Source organism: Lissotriton vulgaris, chromosome 4_1 (assembly GCF_964263255.1).
Source record: "Lissotriton vulgaris chromosome 4_1, aLisVul1.2, whole genome shotgun sequence".
Lineage (NCBI taxonomy): Eukaryota > Metazoa > Chordata > Amphibia > Caudata > Salamandridae > Lissotriton > Lissotriton vulgaris.
In genome coordinates this window covers 1,766,686,600-1,766,708,971 of record NC_141691.1, presented here as the reverse complement: position 1 = coordinate 1,766,708,971, position 22,372 = coordinate 1,766,686,600, and the positions used below count along the sequence as shown (strand labels likewise).

Genomic DNA, 22,372 nt, shown 5'->3' with positions numbered 1-22,372 from the left:
TGCCAATAGCTCTAACTTTTCCAAAGGCGAAACCGTTGCATTGTAAATGCTTGTTACTTGAGATGCCATCTGCCAGGCCCCAAAGGATAGATCATGTGACCAGTCAGTGTCTGGATTGATTACCTGTGGCAGTATGTGGGCTGGTGCACCAGGTTTTACTGTTAATTTCCCTGATAATATAACAAAAATTAACAGCAGCAAGGCTAGATGCATGCAATCCTCTTTACACTGCAAAAAACTATAGCGCCTCTCTTGACAAGTTCAAAACTGCTCTCATTTGCAAATGTGGGGCAATTTAACTTGTCTGATTGGCTAAATGAGGGGCTCTTTAGTCTGCTGCCAGTGTTTCTTTTCTGTCCTAGTCCTGCCTTGAAGTGGGGGGTGTTTCTTTTCCATTCTGGCTGGCAGACACAAGTGAGCTCTCTGACAGCTCAGGACTCGACTGTTTGCAGCTCTTCAGCCAACGTTAATCTTCTACTCCGCCATTCATCTTTTTAGCCATATTACACCGAGAACCCATGGCATGCTCTTCTTAATCTCAGTATATTTTTAGACACACTGGCTTTTAAAACTTACTCTGTACCTGCTGCGCAGTGTTGACCCACGATTGATGTCTTGTCAGGGCAAGCAAGTGGCTCACAGCCCCCTGAAAACGTCCTCATAGTGTGTCTTCATTGCTGTAAAAGGCTTTGCCACAGTTGTTTTACAGTATGGTCGTTTTAGAAAGAGGTTGTTGGTAAGTGAGTTTTCATTTCAGGAGTTTTTAATTCGTTTGAAGATATGTTTAGTGTTTCTTATTGTTCAGTATACTGTAATTCCAAATATTAATCTCTTTCAATGCACTTCATTCCATGGTTTTAATGGAGAGAAAGTGTCACTCTAAGTGTCACACACACATTTGGCAGCTGAATATTACTCATAAGTATATTGAAGATTTACACATCAGCAATATCAAAACTTTCTCAGCTATGACAGACTGCGCATAAGAAATTAAGAGGCTGAACATTGTGCAGAGCTTTAGAAAGGAATATGTGCTGACTGAGCTGTTGGATAAAAAGGAACCACGAACTTCAAGAAAACTGTCTTGTGCATTGGTGCGTTGCAGCAGTTGTAAGATCTTAGATTTTCTCGTTGCTCAAATGAGTGTATTTTCTGATATTTTTTTGTTTTCCTTTTTTTCTTTGCCTGATTTCGCTCGCGAGAAAGTGTCACTCATGGTCATTGAATGTCACTCAAAAATTCACTGAAATTATGAAAATGTCACATATTCAATCTGAAACATTGGCAGCTTTGTAAACGTTTCGTAAAGGGATATTGGGCATCTTAGTAAAAGAGCTGACGCTCTCTGCTTTGGTATGTGCTGTCTTATCGCTATCGTTTGTTGGGTTGGACTTGTTTGGGGCTTTTTCGAAGACTTCGCAGCTTGTTGCGCGCTGGGTTCTTTGGAGGCATAGTGCAGTGTTTGCTTCGTACGTCAGTCCTTGCTACGCTGCGTTCCGCTCCTCTCTCTTCCTCGCTCCTGATTCTGCCCTGCTCCATCTGTGTGTAACCGCAGCCCGCCGCGCTGATCACCCGCCGACCACCGCTGCCCGGGAGCCTATGGCCACAGCAGCCACCTCCATTTCTCCCGTATCATCTCCCTCCACGCTTTAAAAATTCCGCCAAAAAAGCGAAGACGATTTTCCAAATCCTTTTGGCCGTTTTCTCACGTAAGTAATGGCGAGGCAGCTGGCTTGGCGTCGCAGGGAGGGAGCACCGATCATGTTGGGCAGAGATAATGGAGGTGCGGGACGCTGCGGGATCGGTGCCTGCGCGCTTCTAGTCAATGTCGAAGCGTAGACGTAGCTGGTGCTGCAGCAGCTGTGGGAACTGGCAGCGCGCGATCCTAGCTGTGCTGTGCGAGGCGGCTGATGGCCGTGGGCGGTTTAGTACGCCGGGGTGGCTTCCAGGGGGTCTCTGGGTGTATGAGGGCCACCGCTGAGCCGCCGCTGTCAGCGGGTCGCGAGCGCAGGAAGGTGGGGACCTAATTGGCCACTGCACCCGTCGTTCAGGCCAGACGCCGGAAGCGGCGGGGCTCGAGGCCGTTGGCCTCTGCGCGTTCTGATCGTTCTCCTTCCTTATCGCGCGCCGCTCGAGCCCAGGAGCAGGCTGCGCTCCGCCACCGGCGGGTCACCGAGCGGAGCGGCTGCGCCCGCCGGACCGAAGCAGGGCCTGCTCTGCCCGCGCCATGCTAGGAAGAGGGGGCTCTAACCGAGGAGCCGGTGCGTCAGCAACGCACGACCGGTGAGTGGCGCCAGGGCCGCCTGACAGTTCGCCTTCTCTGCTGACAGCAGACAGGGAAAAGAGCCAGGCTCGTGGACGCCTGACAGCTGAGTTACCGAGACCAACCGACCTATACCAGACACCTGTCTGAAGTGGAATGCTTCCTCTCCAGGCCGTCTCCCCTGCCTCTGGCAGCTGTCACGTAGTCCCTGGGAGTAGGAGTTGTGCCCGTGGCGGCATGCGCCCCCCAGAGGGGGGCGCTTCTGCCCTTAGAGTACCTCAGGCGGCCATGGTGTCTCCTGTACACAGAGGCAGCAAGGCTGACAGGCGGCTTAAAGCCCGCCGGCGCGCCTTGCCTCCGGATTCCGAACTCTGGGTTTGAATGGCGTTGGCGGGGCTGAGTTCAGGGGAGGGGTTTTCCGGCCTGCTCCGGTCCAGGCTGGTTTGTTTCTTCCTGTCTATGAACAATGCTGTGGGCTTAGAGCTCAGGCACCCGCCGTGGAGGCTCCAGCCTTTCATTGATGTTGACACGTGCGCTCGATTACATGGGTTACACAGAGGCGTGTTATCATCTTCGGTGTTTTTGAGTCTGTCCGTAATTTAAGTTGCTACGCTAAGTGGCAACCCTCTCGCAACATTGTCGCCCGTCTCTATTTGACATTCGAAGTCACTGCTTAAATAGGAACAGTGGAGTGCAACCACTGCATGCATCTTGTATCGGTGGTTGGCAAGTGTATTTTCGTTGTTGTTTTGTTTCAAGTTTATATGTTCTGATCAGTAGTTTGGACTAGATTGTAGCGGATCGTGTACACCACGTGTCGTAATTGGGGAATGCGTTATCCGCTTAGTTTCAGTATGCAGGAGGCGACAGCTATGACACATACAGTATTTGGCGCGGTCTGCACTTGGAAACCCTTATCTGCCAACACGAATCCCGACTCGTTACACTAAAACGGTTGTTAGGGGCGGCTGTGGATCTGTCTCCTTTTACGCAATTCACACAATCGACATAAACCAAGAATGCGTGTCAGTGCCTGACCTTGAACTAACAAAAAGAACAAAACGAAGGTGTTACTTTAGGCTAAATTAACTTTTTGGAAATGTATTTTCTTATGCGTTTTAGCCACATTTTTACACTACACGCAGTACCACATAATTTGCTTAGTAAGATTGCCACCTGATTACAATTTCCCATCATAATATGCATTTTCCTATGAATGCTTATTAAACAGTTTGGAAAGTCAACAAAAGCTCACTTTTCCCTTTTTCAAAATGTGTACCTAAAACAGCGAATAAATAACTACACGTTTATTAGTTTTAAAACTATTCCTACAGGAGTTTTAAAGCAAACGGTGACCGAATTGCCATGTAAAACAATAGAGGATTTTACAGATTCTTATTTAAGTAGCAGTCCCTGTCTCTCCGATTTGCTCCAGAACAACAAAATGGATAGAAATGTCTGGTCCTTTTCTTTGAGACAAGTTAAATACCCACCCCTAGAGTAAGATCGTTATTCCAAATTTTAGCCACGTTTTTACCACCAGCCTTTGATGGTATTGGGACACTGTACATCCTTTAACGGTAACTTGTGTGTGCAATTAGTAATGTTTGCTGTCATCGAATTTACTACTTTTCTGACTGGTCTAAAACCCTATATTGGTCCTAAATGTATGGAAAGTTGTTCAAGTAGCATTTACATAACTTTACCCTGATGCAGTTAGTGAGTATTTTTGTTATTGTGTCGTTTTTATCCAAATCGTCTCTCCTGATATTGTAGTTAAATTCAAGCAGCCTTTAGAGTAGGGCTTACTAGATTTGTAAACAAAGCAGTGCAATGGTTCCCTTGAAGTGGGTGGTATTTAGCCTAGACTCAATTGGCTCATAATTTTTACAAAACTGTTCGCGACATACATTAATAATTAATTCACTGTAGTGCCTTTAAAACAAGAAATTCTTATAAACATTAGAGAAGACTTAGCTCCCTCACTGTTGCTACCACACTATGCACCGATGATGACCCTGTTAAATTTACTTAAGCGTGCACATCCTCACTTGTGGACAGATACGGATTCTAACAATATATGCACTGTACTCTTATTTTTGTGTTACTTTCTATAACCTGATTATTTGTCAGCCCTAGTTTTGTATATCGCTTTGTGTATAGCACTTGCACACCTTCTTTCTCACACTCACACACCACTTAGCACTTTCACTGCGCAGTTTTTGTAGTAGCACCTTCAAAATGAATAAATGGTTTAAAAAAAATATGCATACATATTGTATAATACATTGTTACTGAGTATCGCTGTGTTGTAAATTTACTAGCCCAGGGAATCTAGAGGAGATGTATATATTCACCTTGAAGGAACCTTTGTACCGTTTTGTTTAAAAATGTGCTCAGGTTCCTAGGAATACAGGGTTGGCCCATATTTTCCTATGTGGTCTTGGTTAGGTATATTCTCTGATTTAACCGCACAAAGACGTTGTACACTGTTTTTTCTGCAATTGTTGTTTAATGTAGTAATGATTTTTACTAAATAATTCACGGTATTAAGTCAGCCTGTGTGTCTCACTCCCCCTCCCAAGTTCGTTTTGGCTTCTGTGAGAAGTTAGCCTGGCATATGATGTCCACTAGTTCTAGTGTACAACTTGCACCAGTCTAATCGACCCTCATTGATGGTGGTTGTAAAGTCAACCTTATAGAAAGCTATCCTAGTGGTAGCATGAACCAGCAGTCTTCAGTAGACGAGTTAAGCAAGTTGTTTTACCATATAAAATCCCTTGAATACCAAATGAAAGGACACCACACAAGGTATATATCAAATATATATGTATTTAATCTAAACGCAACCCCTCTGCACATCAGCCTATATGAATTATACATTGCACTAGCTATTTCTCTAGTTACACAGATAAGCCTATAAATGTTTTGCAGTTTGACGAATTTGCACAACATCTGGTATACCAGGTTTCACGCTGATCCTTACAGGGGGTTTAAAATTAAAGTGGGAGGAGGGGAACGAGGACTCAGTGTCTTTTCTGATTCTGGTTCCAATGGGAATTTCTGCGATCTTTAAGTAAAAACTACCACATTTACATCAAACTTTGCATGAACCTAGAACCTCACTTGGAAATTGTGCTTCATGATTTGATCTTTATTCAGTCTGTATGTTAGTGTTAGAAAAATGTTAGATGGGGATTGAAGAATTAAAATTTTGCGATACCTTGGTAGTTTAACCCCTTCTATGCTGATGACGGCCAGGAACTGTCATGGTACACAGTGCTCGTGTGCTGATGACGGCCAGGAGCCGTCATGACCGCACCCGCGATCGCAATGTGCCGCACAGGCGTAGAATCATGGCTGTGCCCAAGGGGTTAAGCATCCAAGGTAGGAATGCACAAGTTCTGTTAATCACAATTGCATTTTATGGGAATATGATTGGCTGATGAAGGCTCAATGTTATTTTTTAGCTATCTTGAAATGCACTGATTTGGCAGAATTTTCGATTTGCACACTGTGGAAGAAAACTAGAGTCATTCTAAGCATGAGGTCAGAGGTATGGACATATCGTTAAATGCACATGGAGTGCAGTAAATCTGCCTGTTTTTGAAAAGCATGCAACCTCATTTTTGTTTTTGGAAATGGGCACAATGGTATCAAATTCACATGATTCAGAGAATTTGCATGTTTCCTAAAATTTGTGACATGTTATTTAAGAACAAGCATTTACAATGCAACAGTCTCGCCTTTGCAAAAGTTAGAGCTATTGGCATTGTAAATGACAACATTTTTATTTATGAGTTACCATGCTCACCAAATCGGGAGGACCTTGCCTGGTGTGATAACAGAACTGAGGAGGAGTAAAATAAATGAGTTTAAATGGTAGTGCTCTTAACAATGTCTCAGTCACTCCCATTATCCCTTTCACACCATGTCTCTCTACAACCTCTCACTCTTTTAGACGCTGCTTTTTTTCCTACCCGGACATTTCCGAAATACTCTGCCGGCACCTTTCACACATTTTCTCTTCAGTACCAACTTTTTAAACTCTCCGTCTGCAAGTATCTTCTTTCATCTTTCTTCACCCTTCTCTGCATAGACAACCTATTACCTCACTTGGAAGCATATTTTCTTCTCATTTGTTGTCCTTATTTTAATAGCTGTATACCTCATTCACACACACTGTCACATAAAATGATAATTATAATTAACACATGCGAATATGTAATTCTGTAGACAGGCCAAGCAGTGCATGAAACTCACTCCTTTCACCCTCAGCTCTAGAGCCCTCTTTTTGTGTCCCATCATAAACATCCAACAACATCATGAACTTACCCAAACAAGCAGAAATTCAGTTCACTGCACACTACTGTTAATTTGCATGAAAAAGACTACAGTAGCATCTGGATACAGCCAATACTCTAGGTATACAAGATAAAGTAAAACAGGTACAAAATTTAAACAAGACTGCTAACGTGTATTACATGAAGGGGCTTTACAGTCTTTGAGTAACCAATCAGTGTTTTTGCCTGCAAGTGGGGGACGGGAACATAGGGCCCGGTCCCGAAACAAAATCATTTTTTTTGTTTTAAAATTACAGCTCGGTCAGAGCCCCGACAGGTCAGTCCCTATTTCAAGCCTATCCCCATTTAACAGATAGCACAATGACACGTATATTCATTCAAGACGACAAAATGACCCTCAAATGACTGCACTGGGTCTTTATAATAGTCATTAGACCACCTCCAAAATGGAGGCTTAAAATTTGCGTTTCCACTTTGTCTCCAAAAATAACTCGCACAGAAACGGCCCCTTGGTAGAACCCACGTAAACTCCAGAGCTAACCCCCTCACGGGCACGAGTAATACCACAGACCATACCCAATAAAATACATCAGTAACACGGCACCTAAGGTCCCAGTTATAACATGATATAAGCGGCCTGGGCGCCTTTTTACACCCTAGACTCGCGCACAAAAGGGCAACCAGTTCGACCTCTTACAAGTCCCGCCCAGAGAGGTGGCCTTTATACCCACTGCCCTCATGCAGTCCACCCGCGTGCTGCTCCTTCCATCAAGTCCTATGACGATAACTGGCTCTGCGAGCTCGGGCCAGTGCCACCTCACCACTCACAAAAGAGCACGCGCCTCTCGAGCACCCTTACCTGATGAGGGCCGCCACAGATGGGCCGTGGCAAATGCTAGTCGGCAAATGATATTTTATTGGATAAGGGAGAACTCCGTTCACCCTATTGTTCTATTCTTCTCTATGGTGCTACGGTTACTGGGTTTCAGTCCCTTGTGATTATAGCTTGTTTATGTTGGGTATGTTGGCCCAACGAACCATGCACTGTTCACTTGGTGCTATGCACCTAAACTTATTTCATTTGTTCAACAAAACATAAACCTGTTATGATTTCAGTATCTTCTTTTTTTATTTTAACTTCTTTTATCTCTTTTTATCATATGTGTGCTTTACCACAAGATATTGTTAGCAGTTGTTCATATTTCATATACTATCAAAAATAACAGCCAGAATGACCGTAACATTTCTTATTCATGTTTTGATTTACAGTGCCATATAATGTAAATTTTTTGAGAGCCCAATGCATTTCGGCACTACCAAAGTGCCTTCATCAGGGGAGAACCTGTAAAAATAAACAAAGTGACCTTGTAAATACAATTATTGGGTGCCCATGTGTGTTGTTGAGTATATATTGTGATTGTTTTACCTTGGTACGATGTACTCAATGCTCTAACCTGCGTGAACAAAATTATAATATTTATAAGAACCTGCTTTCCATCTGATCACACATCAATGATCCATGCCAGTATAAAGTCCAACTAATTGAAATCCAAACACTCAGCTTACCGCTAATGTTGTGGCTTCAAAAACTCCCTAAGTAATAAACAATAAACAAAGAACAAATTCAGTGTCCTGCTTGTTACTAATACTTTACTGCAAACGCTTCAAAAGCGTATGAAAATGTGCCTACCTGATTGTCCAAAAACTCTGACTTTCTGTAAAACAAAACAGACAATACTGCATATTCGATGTTTAAAAATCCAACCTTATGAGCAGCTAATCAGAACTTCTCATCTTCAGTAATGCGTTCCCACATACCTGTTCAATCCAACTGTCGCGCTCTCTCTATGAAGAATAAACAAACAAAAAACCATTCTCAATATCTTTCCTTGCTGCCAGTAACCGGTTCAATGATATATTTCTCTCAGCACCGCTCAAATACCGGCGTACCTAGTTCGAAAATCATCCACACCGTCTTGCTCTAACTCGCTGTTACTCCCATAAGTAATTTCCGCTGCCAGCGTTCCCGGTTCGTAAATGTATTCTCCCGCGGGTCGGCAACTATCAATGACACTAAAGACTGACTTCACTATCCCTGACCACAACTATACGAGCGCCATCTTTGAACGGCTATCTCAGCCCGAGTTTCCTCCCTCAACAATAAAAACTCATATTAAAAACCTATGTTTAATATATGTGATTGTGGTGTATCAATTGCATGTGGTGCTATGTTGTTTTATGGTGTCTAGGCATAACGTCAATGATCAATGTTAGAAATTGTAATTCAACATCTTGCAATATGTTTTCTTGTATCATAGTTGTAAACATAGAGAAAACAACATAGTACAATCTTTTCTCAACATACTCAACCAATTTACTGCATTTCATGATTAAGACTTCCACCTCCTAGTAGGGTGCGATATTATAAATATCGATTATATATTATCCCATTATTTATTGATGTTACTCTTTATCATCAGGTATACTAGGTATCTACTGCTTGTTCTATGTACTATTGGCAGATTGCCTAAAACCATAATTATACCATCTAATCGCATTAATGTGTTAGAGGACCTCCTGTTACTAGTTTCTTACTCCTCCATTGAGGTGTGGTTAGATACAGTGTTATGTTTTTTGAATTAATATTGTCCTCTTTGGAATTAAGTTGGTGCCTTGATGTCATCTCTTTAGTGTGTGTTCTTTGTTTTATAGTTATAAGTAACACGATAAGTCATATTTATCATTAAGACCAGTTGGAATTAACGTTTGTAGATGTTTGATCCAGAATAATTCTCTTTGCAATAGTCTTTGCTGGTTGTTGATTCCTTGCTTCATCTGTACCTGTTCTATGATAGAAAATCGTAGTTGGGAGATGGTATGCAAATTGTCCTTCCAATGAGCTGCTAGGGGTGATGTCACATATTCAGGTTTCGAATTCTGCTCTAATGTTCTGTGATTCGAACCTTTATTTTGCGTTCCGTCTTGCCCACATAAAGTTTACCGCATGGACATTTTATGCCATACACTACATTTGCTGTGTTGCAGTCACTGTTATGTCTCAGGTTTATAACTTTTCCTGTAGTTGGATGGGTGATGATGTTGCCTGTCATCACATTATTACAATGCGTGCAATTTAAACATTTACTCATCCCTTTATAAGATACTGTTGGGGGTGTTGATGGTTTCAGCTTCAATCTTTCCCGCAAATTTTGCCCTCTGGTGTATGCATGAACCGGCAAGTCCTTGAATAGTCCTTTGAAGTCTGGTTCATTCATTAAAAGTTCCCACCTGGTGTTAATTATCATTTTGATCTCTTTTGATTGGGTGGTATACTTTGTTACAAAAATTATTTTTTCTTTAGTGGTTCTCTTTTTAGGTTGCAATAATTCCTTTCTGTCTAATTCCATCACTTTTGCCATGCTGTCCTCTAGTTCCTTGCGAGGATACCCTCTGGCTTCGTATTTGATGGCGTGTTGCTGGATTGTACTTTTGGATACTTGGTTGTCTGAACATATTCTTTTGATTGTTATGAATTGGGATTTTGGTAGGTTTCTGATCAAACTCCTAGGATGGAAGCTGGTATATCCCAAAGCATTGTTTTTATCCGTTGGTTTTGTGTACAATTGAGTTGAAAAGCCTGATGCTTCCTTGATAATTCTGACATCCAAAAAATCTATTGTCTGTGAATCTATCTTGTGTGTGAACTTGATTCTCGGATTGATTGAATTCATCATCTGAATTAATGTTTCCAAGTGTTCCTTAGTGCTGTCCCAAATCAAAAAAATATAGTCCATAAAACGACAGTACATTTTCACATGTTTCCAATCCGCTTTGCACATGATATTCTCAGATTCGAAGTGGGCCATGAATATATTAGCATAGGCAGGCGCTCCCGCAAATCCCATAGACGTGCCAGTCAACTGGGCGTAGTGATGTTCTTTCCACAGAAAATAACTGTTGTTTAAACAGAACTTTAATAGTTGTAACACAAATACCTTGTGTGTTGCCAGTTCTCCCATTTTCAAAAGAGCCCATTCAATTGATTCCAGTCCCGCTTCATGGGGGATCGACGTATAAAGAGCCACTACGTCAATGGTACATAAGATCCACTCTGACTGAAAGTCCTGTTCTGTCCAAGTCAGTTTATTTAGGAAGTCCATAGTGTCACGTATGTATGAGCCCCAATTCTGTACGAATTGTTGTAAGAAGTGATCAAGGAATCGGCCGAGGGGATCAAATAAGGATCCACACCCCGACACGATTGGTCTAAACGGTGGGTTAGTGAGATGTTTATGCACTTTAGGAATCATATATAACCTCGGTGTTCTGGGGTGCTTGGTTGTCAAATATGCTCTCACTGTTTGGTCAATCCAATGATTATCCTCTGCTGTTAAAAAGGGTTCCAAAGACAACCGGTAACCAAAGACCCTTTTATGTTGCCCGGCGGTATCGCCTCTATGACCCACCAATATTAATCAATGAAGAAGCAGGCGCTGGAGACTGGAAGGCAGGAAACGAGGATTTTATTCTCTCCGGAGGAGAACACTTCAATTCAGACAGCAAGTATCGTCACGAGGTGCTCTAACCACATCTCTGAGGCCTGGCCTCTTATACTAGGGTTTATGACCTTTATTGCACATAACACATTCTCGCAATACTTTGGTACTTGAAAGAACATCCTCGGAATCTCCCCTTCAGACCCGTTCCCACATACATTTACAGTTGGATTCCCCACCCCGGTCACAACAGGTGATGGTTGTCGCACAGCAGGGCATTCCGCCGATTCACGGAATGCATGGGGGTTGATCGGATCTCATGGGGTGGGGGCTTTGATCGGTTCGGGGGTCTTTTGATGGGGAGGGGAAGCTTCCTACTGTACGGGGTAATAAACAGTATCCGCAGGGCCAGGTGGCGGCCTGGGAACAAGGAAGACAAACGGGGACACAGGAAAAGGGGGTTTGCATCAAAAGGGTTTGAGGCCATGAAAGGAATGAGGGGAGGTGTCGCGCTGGGAACAGGATAGGGTTCCGTGGTGAAGCTGCGCTGGAGAGGGGTTTATGACCCAAGGCATGAGAGAGCGGGGGTTGTCAGCGTGCGGGGGAATGCTTGCGAGGTTAAGAGAGAGAGAGAGACGCGCTGGCTATCAGCGAGGGGCAGGGAGGCCATGGTGCTCAAAATGGCTGCTGCTTACGCGCACGAATGGGCTTGGAAAGGGGGCAAGATGGCGCCGATAATGTTCACCAAGTTTGCATTTATTTTTCACACTGCTGCTTGTAATATTTCATCCAACATTTCTTGCAGTTTGACGATGGGATCAGATGGCAGACGTAAGTATGTGCCTTGGTCAGAAACATGTTGGTCAACTTTAGAATCATAAAACTGCGCATCCATCACATTTACAAGGTCACTTTGTTTATTTTTACAGGTTCGCCCCTGATGAAGGCACTTTGGTAGTGCCGAAATGCATTGGGCTCTCTCAAAAAATGTACATTATATGGCACTGTAAATCATAACATGAATAAGAAATGTTAAGGTCATTCTGGCTGTTATTTTTGATTGTATATGAACGACTGCTAACAATATCATGTGGTAAAGCACACATATGATAAAAAGAGATAAAAGAAGTTAAAATAAAAAAGAAGATACTGAAATTATAACAGGTTTATGTTTTGTTGAACAAATGAAATAAGTTTAGGTGCATAGCACCAAGTGAACAGTGCATGGTTCGTTGGGCCAAAATGCTAGTCGGCGCCAACAGACCCCACCAGCTTGCCACAGCCTCTAGCATGCGCTGCTCCTGCTGCAGTGAACGTGCTGCTACCGGTGTCCGCTCCTGCCTCCTCGCTCAACTTTGTTTCCGCAGCAGTACGCATGCTAACACGCAGCAGGTTCGTGCGTAAGCTGCAGCACTCTAATCAGCGTTCGCCCTGGTGGCCCGGCTCCGCCTTCTGCCCAGAAACAGTCAATTCAATTGGAGCTAGGAGTCACGGGCATCTCTTTCACAATGTTGCGACTCGTGGAGAAACTCTACCTAAATACTGGTTGTAAATAAAACTCTTAGGAGCACAAAAACTGCAACTGTGCACATACATCGATGGAATAACATCCAGAGCTGCCGATTACAGAGTTTACTGCGTGACTTCACGTAGAAAATTCAACACTGCTTTAGTTGAATCAGAAGAAAAGCACGCTACATTGCGAAGACACGAGCGTATTATAGTACTGGAATCCTCACAGAGGAATGGATGCAATACAGAATTTCTCACAATGTACACAACATGGAAATGGAACAGCAAAAATGAGCAGAAAGCTGCTACGTGCTCATCAAATGCACAGAATACTGCAAACAGTATGCAACAAGCGCTCACCATGACACAGCCTTTTGTCTCTAAGCCCCGTCCTTTTCAGACTGGGCACCCAGACTTCCTTCTGACTTGAAAGGTTTCTCATCTTCTTTAGCCTCATAGGAGCGTCGAACGTTCAGCGCCCAGTGCTGAACGTTCGAAGAAAAAATGCTGGCCCGTCGGCCAACGATCGTGCGCAGCACTGGCAAGGGTAGTGCTCTCGACGACCGTTGGCCGACGGCAGCACTTAAGGGGTCATCTGGACTCATAAAGAAGATAAGAAACCTTTTACTTCAGCAGTAAGTCAAGGAGCCCAGTCTAAAAAAGACGGGGCTTAGCGCGAGAGAACGTCACAAGTACCTCTTCTCCAATGGCTGGCCACTGTTTAGGACGCCAGCCAATGGAGAAGAGGGACGGGGCTTAATCCTCGCTAGTGAAGTACACTCTAAAACATAATATCGCAAGCTATACTGCACATGTATGACACGCGAGACCTAAAAGGGTGACATCATCAAGACTATGATTGGAAGCAGACCCAGTTAAGGCTGAATGGGTTGGTGACTTCATGGCCTGATTGCAGGTTAAGGCACTAGCTCTGACAGGAGCTGCTCAGTGGTGCATTGTCTGAAAAATAACTTTATACTTCTTGAAAGTTTCAACTTATCTCTCAGTTTTTTAAGATTATGAGGAAAAATGCTACTTACCTGAAAACTATGTTCATATGAATGTTTCTGTTACTAGAAATTATATATAGGCTCTTTATGATTTAAAGCTATTTCCTTATCTTGGTTTAATAGTGGATCACTTAATCTTTTTGCGCTTGTCACCACTAGCAGCTTGTTATAGCGGTTCCTGTCCGGAACCGCTATTTTTATTGAATCGTTTTTTCAGTGTAGTAGATGTGAGTGTATGACTGAAGCATTATTGATGGGAGTTATGTTGTGGAATCCTATGTGTGTTAGGTGTTTTTTTTTTAATGTCCCTGTTCCCTGTTGATTCACTTGTGGAAGGGGGATTTTTGTGTTGCATTCCTGCTCATTGGGTTTGTGGTTAAAAATAAATAAATAAAAAAATAACGTTTGTACGTGATCCTAAGCTGATTTGTTGTATAAGATTTAAAAATAACTGAAAATATATATATAAGAATATCCTTTATCTTTAAACTATCTTCACCTAATTATTTTTGATTCCTTGTTTGTGGCATCGTGAGTTCTGTTGCTTATTGCTTGTTCCCCCCCCCCTCTGGGAAATTCTCCGGAGATTTATTCAGGGACGCATCGTGCCCATTTCACATCAGACAGAGGCAGGTGACATTGTATCCCTTCTTGTGTGGGGTGTTGTAGGTTGTCGAAGTACTGCAGCTATCACTGCTATATGGTAGTTTAATGACCTATATCATTATAAAAAGTAATAAATTAACTGAAATCATTAGTTATAGGTTGGATATGGTACAGAGAACAAACCAAAATTTAGTCAACCCTTTGAATCTGTGAGTGAAGCTATGTTGCTCACACCACTGCTCGGGGCCCTGCCTTAGCTGGCATACCACTTTGCCAAAACCATGTGAAGTAAATGACTCTCAGTCAACAGCAATACATGGCATGGTCAGCAGCAATACAGCCCCCCACCCACCACCCCCCAAACCCGAGTTGGAAGACTTCTTACAAATATCGTGACCTTTTTGCCAGGGTTATTGCTGCTATGGAATACCTGTGTTGGGGAATTCAAAACTGATACTTTTTACATTACTACTGGCAATCCTGCCTGATCTACCGAGCTGAGCATTACTTGGAAGCTTGCATATGATGGCCACTAATGTAATTTTGTCTGTGTTGTCAATATTACAACACTGATAATATTGGTAGCTTAGGAATTTAAATTAACATAAGTGTCTCTTGATGTGGACTAGTTTATAGACCTCTGCTCATAGCTATATATGTCCACCATTATTATTTAGAGCAAGTACACTAATAAGCATAACTAATTTCCTCTTTTTAGCATAGTTGCAATGTGCAAACTATGCTTTTTGCCTCACAGATTGCATGCTGCAAATCATTCAGGAACACTAATCTGCTTGTAGTCACTAAAACCTACGCAGTGTTACTTTGATCTGCAGTCCTGTTTTTACCCATATGTATTCAGAATTTGTTAAAAATACATTGGCAGCATTACAAGTAACAGATTTTCTAAAAGTCTCTTACCAGATTTCTAAAGATGCATTATCCCTCTGACGGATTACATATTGCCCTGGATAAGGACCATTAAGAAGGACACTTGCATTTATAGCGAACGTATGCTAGTAAGAGCAGAAGAGTCTCACTAACCTGCAGTAATACAGTGAGTTCAATGTTTTATAGGCAACAAGTTTACGTCTTCTTTAACAGCACTCTGTGGCAATTTTTGTTGTTTGAAACCTCCAGTGCCTGGCTGTTAATACTTTATTTTTTTCCGGAAGTGTGAAATATTTTTCTTCCTACTGGGCATTGTAATAGCTGGTGTCTCGCCCTCCTAGTCCCATATAATAAATATTCTATTTAAACTAAGATATTAGCCATAATTAATTGTGGACTTTTTGCCCGCCCTACAGCCCCCCACCCTTTTATTTTTTTGGGCTCTGCTGTTGGCCAAGATATTTAGCTTTTGACTAAAATTCTACTTATAAACCGGGGTCTCTGACCTTTTCAGTGATGAGAGCTGGTTCTGATCAGTGACAATCTGTGTGATACTGAAGGCCAAGTAAGTCGTGCATTGTTACCAGACACCCTCTCGCCCAGCTTAATTGATTAAAAACCTAATGTTCATGCAGCTTGATACTCTGGATTGAACACATACTGGGACTAGGGGTACTAAGGTAGGGCTGCCATATGCATCAATGAGTGCATGATGTGAGAACATATGTGAATGAATGGGATATTTTTGTATGGGTGACTTACACCCTGTGTGGTATGTACTCGTGGCACATGATATACCTTTCACCATTTGTGGCAATGTTGCATGTACAACACAAACCTATAACCTTATTTTAAATGGGAGAAATTTAAAGTGCACAAAAATTATTGTAATAAGGAAAAAATTTCTGAACCTCAAATTTCTCACAATAAAAAAAAGCTGTATTTTTCAGTTATAAATATGGCGGCATGTCTGCCAGCCACTGGGAGTAAAGCAAGATGCGTGCTCTGTGTAAATGCAACAATCTGAAATGGGAGCCAATTCAACTAAAGAGTTAACTTTGTGTATATGCATTACATAAAACGTATCACTTTAATTTTCTACCAGGTCAGTCTCTCTACAAACAGCAGCCATATTTATCCCAGTGGCCCATAGACAATGGTGCCATATTTGTCACAGGAAAATAGTCATTTGTTTAAATGTTGGAATTTAAGGAGAAGAAACATGCTTCATAAACCATTAGAACTTAATTTAAAGCAGAGAAAAACGTTGACAAGGTTTCATAGAATTTTATTTCTTCATTTTACATTTCTCCCATTTAAAAATGGCTGAAGTTTTTCAGTTATAAATATGGCACTCTGTCCACCAGCCTCTGGGAACAAGATGTCTACTGTTTGTGAACGTGACACTTTGAAAAGGGAGTAAATTAAAATGGAGTAAATGTAATTACGTTAACTCTTTTAATTTCACCATTTAAAAGAATTCTGAAATATCATTTTGTTCTCATACTCTAATATTGAGTTGAGAGCAACTTTTGTTTGAGAGGTAAGTACCTCTGCTTCAGTTCTGAACCTCTGTAACCCACATGCATCGTAAAGCTCAGCTTATTATCACACTCCTCTATCTGCAGCCTGACCATAATTACGAATAAAATAGCCTTTCCTTTAAAAGGAAAGCTCAACGCTTATTTATTGCTGTTGGTTAAAAAAGAACTCCAGGCTGGGAGCTACTCTCAAGGTTTCTGCGAGCTACTGGCAGCTCATGATCGACTGGTGACACCTGGTTTAAAACACTTGCGTTTTAGGGTTTCCACCCAGTCCTCTTCTCATGTTGGTCAGTTATCATTCACACTTATGTTTTGCCCACTGCATCTTCGGCCAGCCCACTTTAGCCATTGGCTAAATTTCCAGCGCATCATGGCATTTTACTTTTTCAAATGGAACCAGAACTACATAGTTTTAGTACCCAGGACTATTATGGCAATGGTTTTTAAAAAAAAAAAAATTTTAAACACTATAAACACATAGGCCAAGGGTATAGCTGCTTCAGAAGTGATAGTTTTATGAAAGCAATGATGAAAGAATTAGAAAACAAAATAATCATTGACCAAGTCTAAAGCCTGACAGCCGACACCAGACCTATTGACTTTGACAGTGCTTGTTTTCATTTGTGCTTATTCCCGGTTAGGAGTAAGTCTGGCATGGGTAGATAACCCATGCATAGAGGTACAAGCCAGCAGGTTACCCCTACCAACACCAGTCAACCCATGCAGGAAGTAGCATTTTTTTTTTTACCACCCATTCTTCTGTTGCCGTAACACCATATCTGGTATGTTTCACCCTTTCGTTCCTGTCTTGAACACCATCATTATTTGGAATTATTAGCAATCTAGAGAAAAATCTCCGTTGCTTTATTACATTGGAGTCATTTTGTATTAATCCCATTAAACCTTTAAGTTGGAAGGACTTGTGAGGTTTACAGGATAAATCATCCAGTGATTTTACACCAAGTTAATGGGTCATTGCCTCAATAGAAATTTCAAGCAACACCAAAATGTGGCAAGAATTTTCTCCCCAAGTTAATATTTTAGATTTTGTATATCTTAAAGGTAATCTTTTTCCTTTTGTATAATTTCCCCATCATTTTGACCAACGTGCAGTTGAAAATGAATAAATTATGTTCATAGCTGATTATTGAAATTTTATGACCAACGTGGTTGCTTCTCCGGGATTAGTTTTGTTCCAACCAACTTACTATTACACAGTTGTACTGACAGTAGCCAGAGAATGTTGTATGACATTAAAACGCTGTCAATTTCCACACGTGCCTTTACCACACATGTAAAGTCTATTTGAGATTAGTATAGTTAAGACAAGTCACCCTAGGAGTTCTACAGGGCTCCGCACGATCGCCCATTTTTAAAAATCTACTCCTGGAACCCTGGCAAATGTGTTGAACTCTGTCAACATTCTATATCGCCTGTATTTATTTTATTTTGAAAGTTTTATAGAGCGCAGACTACGCACAACTGTTTATGAAAATCTCCTCCCCAGAAGACTTAATCTCCCTCAACACTATTCTGCATAGAACTCAAAGTTGGCTCACTGGCAATCACCTCATCCTCGACACCAAAAAAACGGAATTCCTCATCTCTGTCCTCCCTACGCCCGCCCCAACCAAACACCAAAGATGGACCTCTGGCTGAAGCATCTAACATCCTTTGACTGCTCTCCCCACATCATTGACTCCGCAAAATCCTTGGGAATCACCTTAGACAAACACTTGAATATGCAGGCGCATATCAGTAATGCCATCAAGGGAGCTAATTATCTGATGAGTATCCTAAGGAAATGTAAACCTTTCCTCCCACAGACATCGCTGAGCAATCACGCATAAGAAAGGAAAAAGTGTCAGATGATTTATTGCTGTGACATTGCTGAAATAAGAACATTCTAACCGCTAGACATTCAAATAAAATCAAGTGCTGCAGAGCGTAAAGTACGTGTACCTGCTTACTTTAAGAAAAAAAAAAGGAAGTGAAATACTTTGACTGATTACTTAATTTCGGCCGTAAAAAAGCATTTTCATCCGATTGGGGTTCGAGTGCAAGCACAGTGTGGAGAGCGTAAAGTCTTGTGAACCCGAGGTTGGCAGAAATTAAAATATATTAGAGGTGGCAGATTAAATACGATCTACAGGCAAGCATTGATGTTAGTAAAAAGCATTCTGTTCTGAAACTCAAATTTGGCCGTTCAAGACGGAAGATCACTGTTAAGTGTCACAAAAACATATTTCACGAGTACGACAGTTGCTGAAGGTCGTGAGTTTCAAGATCGAACTGGGCATACATATTTTACAAAAGTGAGCAGTGTTTTCGCACTAATTTAAAAAGGAAAGCACATTTTAGCGCTATGTCTCTATTGTCAAACCTGTAACTGTCATTATCGAATGTTCAGTCTTCATAAGGAAACACCGCCCAGCACAGGAAGTGACACAGTGCGCTTGTTTTCCATTTATGAAAGACAATATAATGAGGAAACCACCATAAGAAGTGAATACTTACATTTTAAGGCAGTGTATAAGCCGTGTCTTGAACCACTGTGGTCCATGACTTAGTAAACAGAAAATAAATCTGCTAGTTGTTAGCTGCTTTCTCGTTGGCTGTTACAGTTTGCTTAATTTACATTAGAGATTGAGAAGGCATCATCTAAGCTGTGCTGCCACCCTGTGGAGAAAGTGTGTAGTGCTTATTATAACAATGGATATAAGCACTACTATTGTGATTCCTCTTTTTCTGATGTCTCCAGGCGAACCTCCTATAGAATGGGAAGACTGGATAGACTGTTTCGAAAATTATTTAGTTGCTTTAGATGGCACAGATATTTCTGCAGAAAGGAAGAAAGCCTTGCTTTTGGGTTGTCTGGGCAAGGAAGGGCAATATGTCTTCACATATCTTCCTACATGAGAAGAAATGGAAGATGTTTACAAGGAGGCAGTGATTAAGTTGGAAAAGAGATTTGCTAAACATGTCAATATAGTGATTATAAAGCATAAGTTTTATACCCAACCACAACGTTAAAACTAGAGTATTAATGACTTTGTTGCTAGATTGAGAGAACTCTCAGCTAAATGTCAATTTGGTGCAATGCAAGAGGAGATGATTCGAGATCAGCTGATTGTTCACTGTTATTGCAAGAAAGCACAAGAGAGACTATGGGCGTCTAGCAATCCAACGTTAAAGGATGCAATAGCTATTGCAAAGGTGGTTGAGGAATCGGAAAAATGCATGCGGGGAATGAAGATCAGTCCCAGCAGCAATAAGGATAAAGAAGTTGCTGTCTTGGAAGACGATTCTGAAAGTGTTTGTGCCATTAAAAATAAGGGTCAAAATACTTCTAACAATAAAAATAAGTTTCAGAAGAACTTTGGAAAATCATCTGGGAAATGGGCAGCAAAACATTCTCAGATGTGGTAGCTCATACCATGTGGCAGATTCGAAGCAGTGCTATGCAGTTGGAAAGGAGTGCCTTAAGTGTGGGGAAAAACGGACATTTGGCACGTATGTGTAAGCAACAAGTGGAAAAGGTTGCATGCGTGGATGATACAACATCCACTTACAGGGTTGTTGTTAATGATGACATTACTGTAGCAGACGTGGAGGGATTAGAAAAGAGGAGAACACGACCTAAAGCTGACTTTGAGATAAATGGAAAAGTAGTCTCTTTGATGGTAGATACTGGGTCGTTTATACCATCATACCACTTGACATTTTATGAAAAAACGTGGCAAAATGGATCACTGTCCAGATCTGATGTGGTTCTAAAATCATATCAAGGGAGTGATAGAAGTGTGGTCGGGTGTATAGAGGCGAAGATAAGGTTTGAAGGTAGAGAAGCCCATGGCAAAGTTTACGTGGCTGAAGAGGGACCCCCAATTCTCGGTTGGCCACACCAGTACAATTTTGATATTAAAGTGGATCCCCGAGCAGATGTTCCTGTCGTGTGTGAATGCATGCAATGTTCATAGTTTGAATGATTTGTTGGATAAATTTAATGGTGTATTTGAACCCAGGTTGGGGAGATTTAATAATTATCAGCACGTCATCAAGCTGAAGAAAAACTCTATTCCCATCAAGCTTGGAGCTAGAAGGGTTCCCATAGCAGCCAGGTCAAAGGTGAAGGAAATCATTCAGCAGCTTCTGGATGACTGTGATTGAACCCTTGGAGGCTGTTGAATGGTTATCTCCGGTTGTTCTCACGAGTAAACCGGATGGCTCACTCAGATTCTGTGTGGATTTGAGAAGTCTAAATTAAAATGTAATATCTGACAAATTTCCCTTGCCAAACATTAACAAGTTAATTCTGATGCTTGATGGTGCGAAAGTGTTCACTAAACTCGACATGAGAAGTGCATACCACCAAGTTGAACTCAGTGCTGAATCCAAACATCTCACTTCATTTATCACGGGTGAAGGCACTTTTCAGTTTTGCAGGCTGCTGTTTGGTTTGTGTTCCGCTGCGAGTGTTTTTCAGCGATTGATGAACTCTATTTTGTCAGGGGTGGATAAAGCTGTGGTATTTCAAGACGATATCCTTGTTTTTGGTAAGGATGATATCTAACACAATCAAACCCTTGCTAAAGTATTGGATAGAATCACTAAAGCTGGATTAACTTTGAAGAGGAAAAAGTGCAAATTCATGACACAACAAGTTGAGTATTTGGGGCATTTGGTTACTGAGGAGGGAATAAGACCCAAGGAAAGCCTCGTTAGTGCCATTGTGAATGCAAGGGTGCCACATGACAGATTCTTTGCGATCCTTCATGGGTCTTGTAAAATATTCAAAGTTTATGCTGAATTTTTCACATAAGACAGTCTTTAAGGGAACTTTTGGGAAGGGGTAAAAGGTTTGTTTGGGGGGAAAATGCAACAGTCTGCCTTTGATCTAATTAAAGAGGAAATAGCTCATGCAGGGGTGTTGACTCCTTTTCAAAATGGACTTGAGAATATTGTTACTGTAGATGCCAGTGCTGTTGGCATTGGGGCTGTCCTGGCACAAGTACGTGGAGGAAATGAAAGGGCAGTGGCTTTCGCTTCACGTTCTATGTCTGAGTCTGAGCGTAATTACTCAGTTATAGAAAGGGAGGCTTTGGCGGCAGCTTGGGCTACTAATCATTTTAGAGTATTCTTGTGGGGCAGTCATTTCGGTTGCGTACGGATCATAAACCATTGTTAAAGGTTTTGGGTCCGGGTGGTATAAGCAATTGTTCAGGTAGATTGGCGAGGCTTGCTGTGAAATTGCAAGAATTTGACTGCAAGGTAGAGTACGTTCCAGGCTGGCAAAACAGGGTTGCTTACTGTTTATCAAGGCTTCCAGATAAGGAAGCAGTGGTAGCTGATTGTTGACAGAGGTAGTTGTGGTAAGTGTTGAAGATGCGTTGGAAGGTTTTGCTAATGCCTTTCAAAGGAAGACTTGGATTAAGGAGATGGAGGTGGATGCAACTTTGATTGGTGTTAGGTTGATGAAGGGTAATATCAGAAGAGAGAATAGTCTTCCACTTGGTGTGAGACCTTTTTTAAAGATTGTGGATCAATTATCTGTTACTGATGATGGCGTGATTATGCGTCAAGATAAGTTTGTACCACCATTGGGTTTGCGTGCTAGACTGATCAGTTTGGCACATGAGGGTCATTTGGGGCAAACTATGACGACTAAGAGATTGAGGGAGGTTTATTGGTTGCCTTCTATGGATCAGCAGGTGAAAGATTGGGTGGAAAATGTGTGGCGTGCAAG

The 22,372-nt window shown here is 41.8% G+C and overlaps 1 protein-coding gene across 2 annotated transcripts in view; it reads left to right on the top strand.

The window, feature by feature from the left end:
• Positions 1–1,412: 1,412 nt before the first annotated feature.
• AZIN1 (antizyme inhibitor 1) overlaps positions 1,413–22,372 on the top strand; it is a 493,870-nt gene continuing 472,910 nt past the window's right edge. The window contains exon 1 of one of the 2 annotated variants that reach the window (XM_086966090.1): positions 1,413–1,709. The gene's annotated coding sequence lies outside the window, so the exon portion shown is untranslated. Of the gene's footprint in view, positions 1,710–2,079; positions 2,284–22,372 lie in introns of those variants that run through there. The other variant, XM_086966091.1, reaches the window with a different exon arrangement.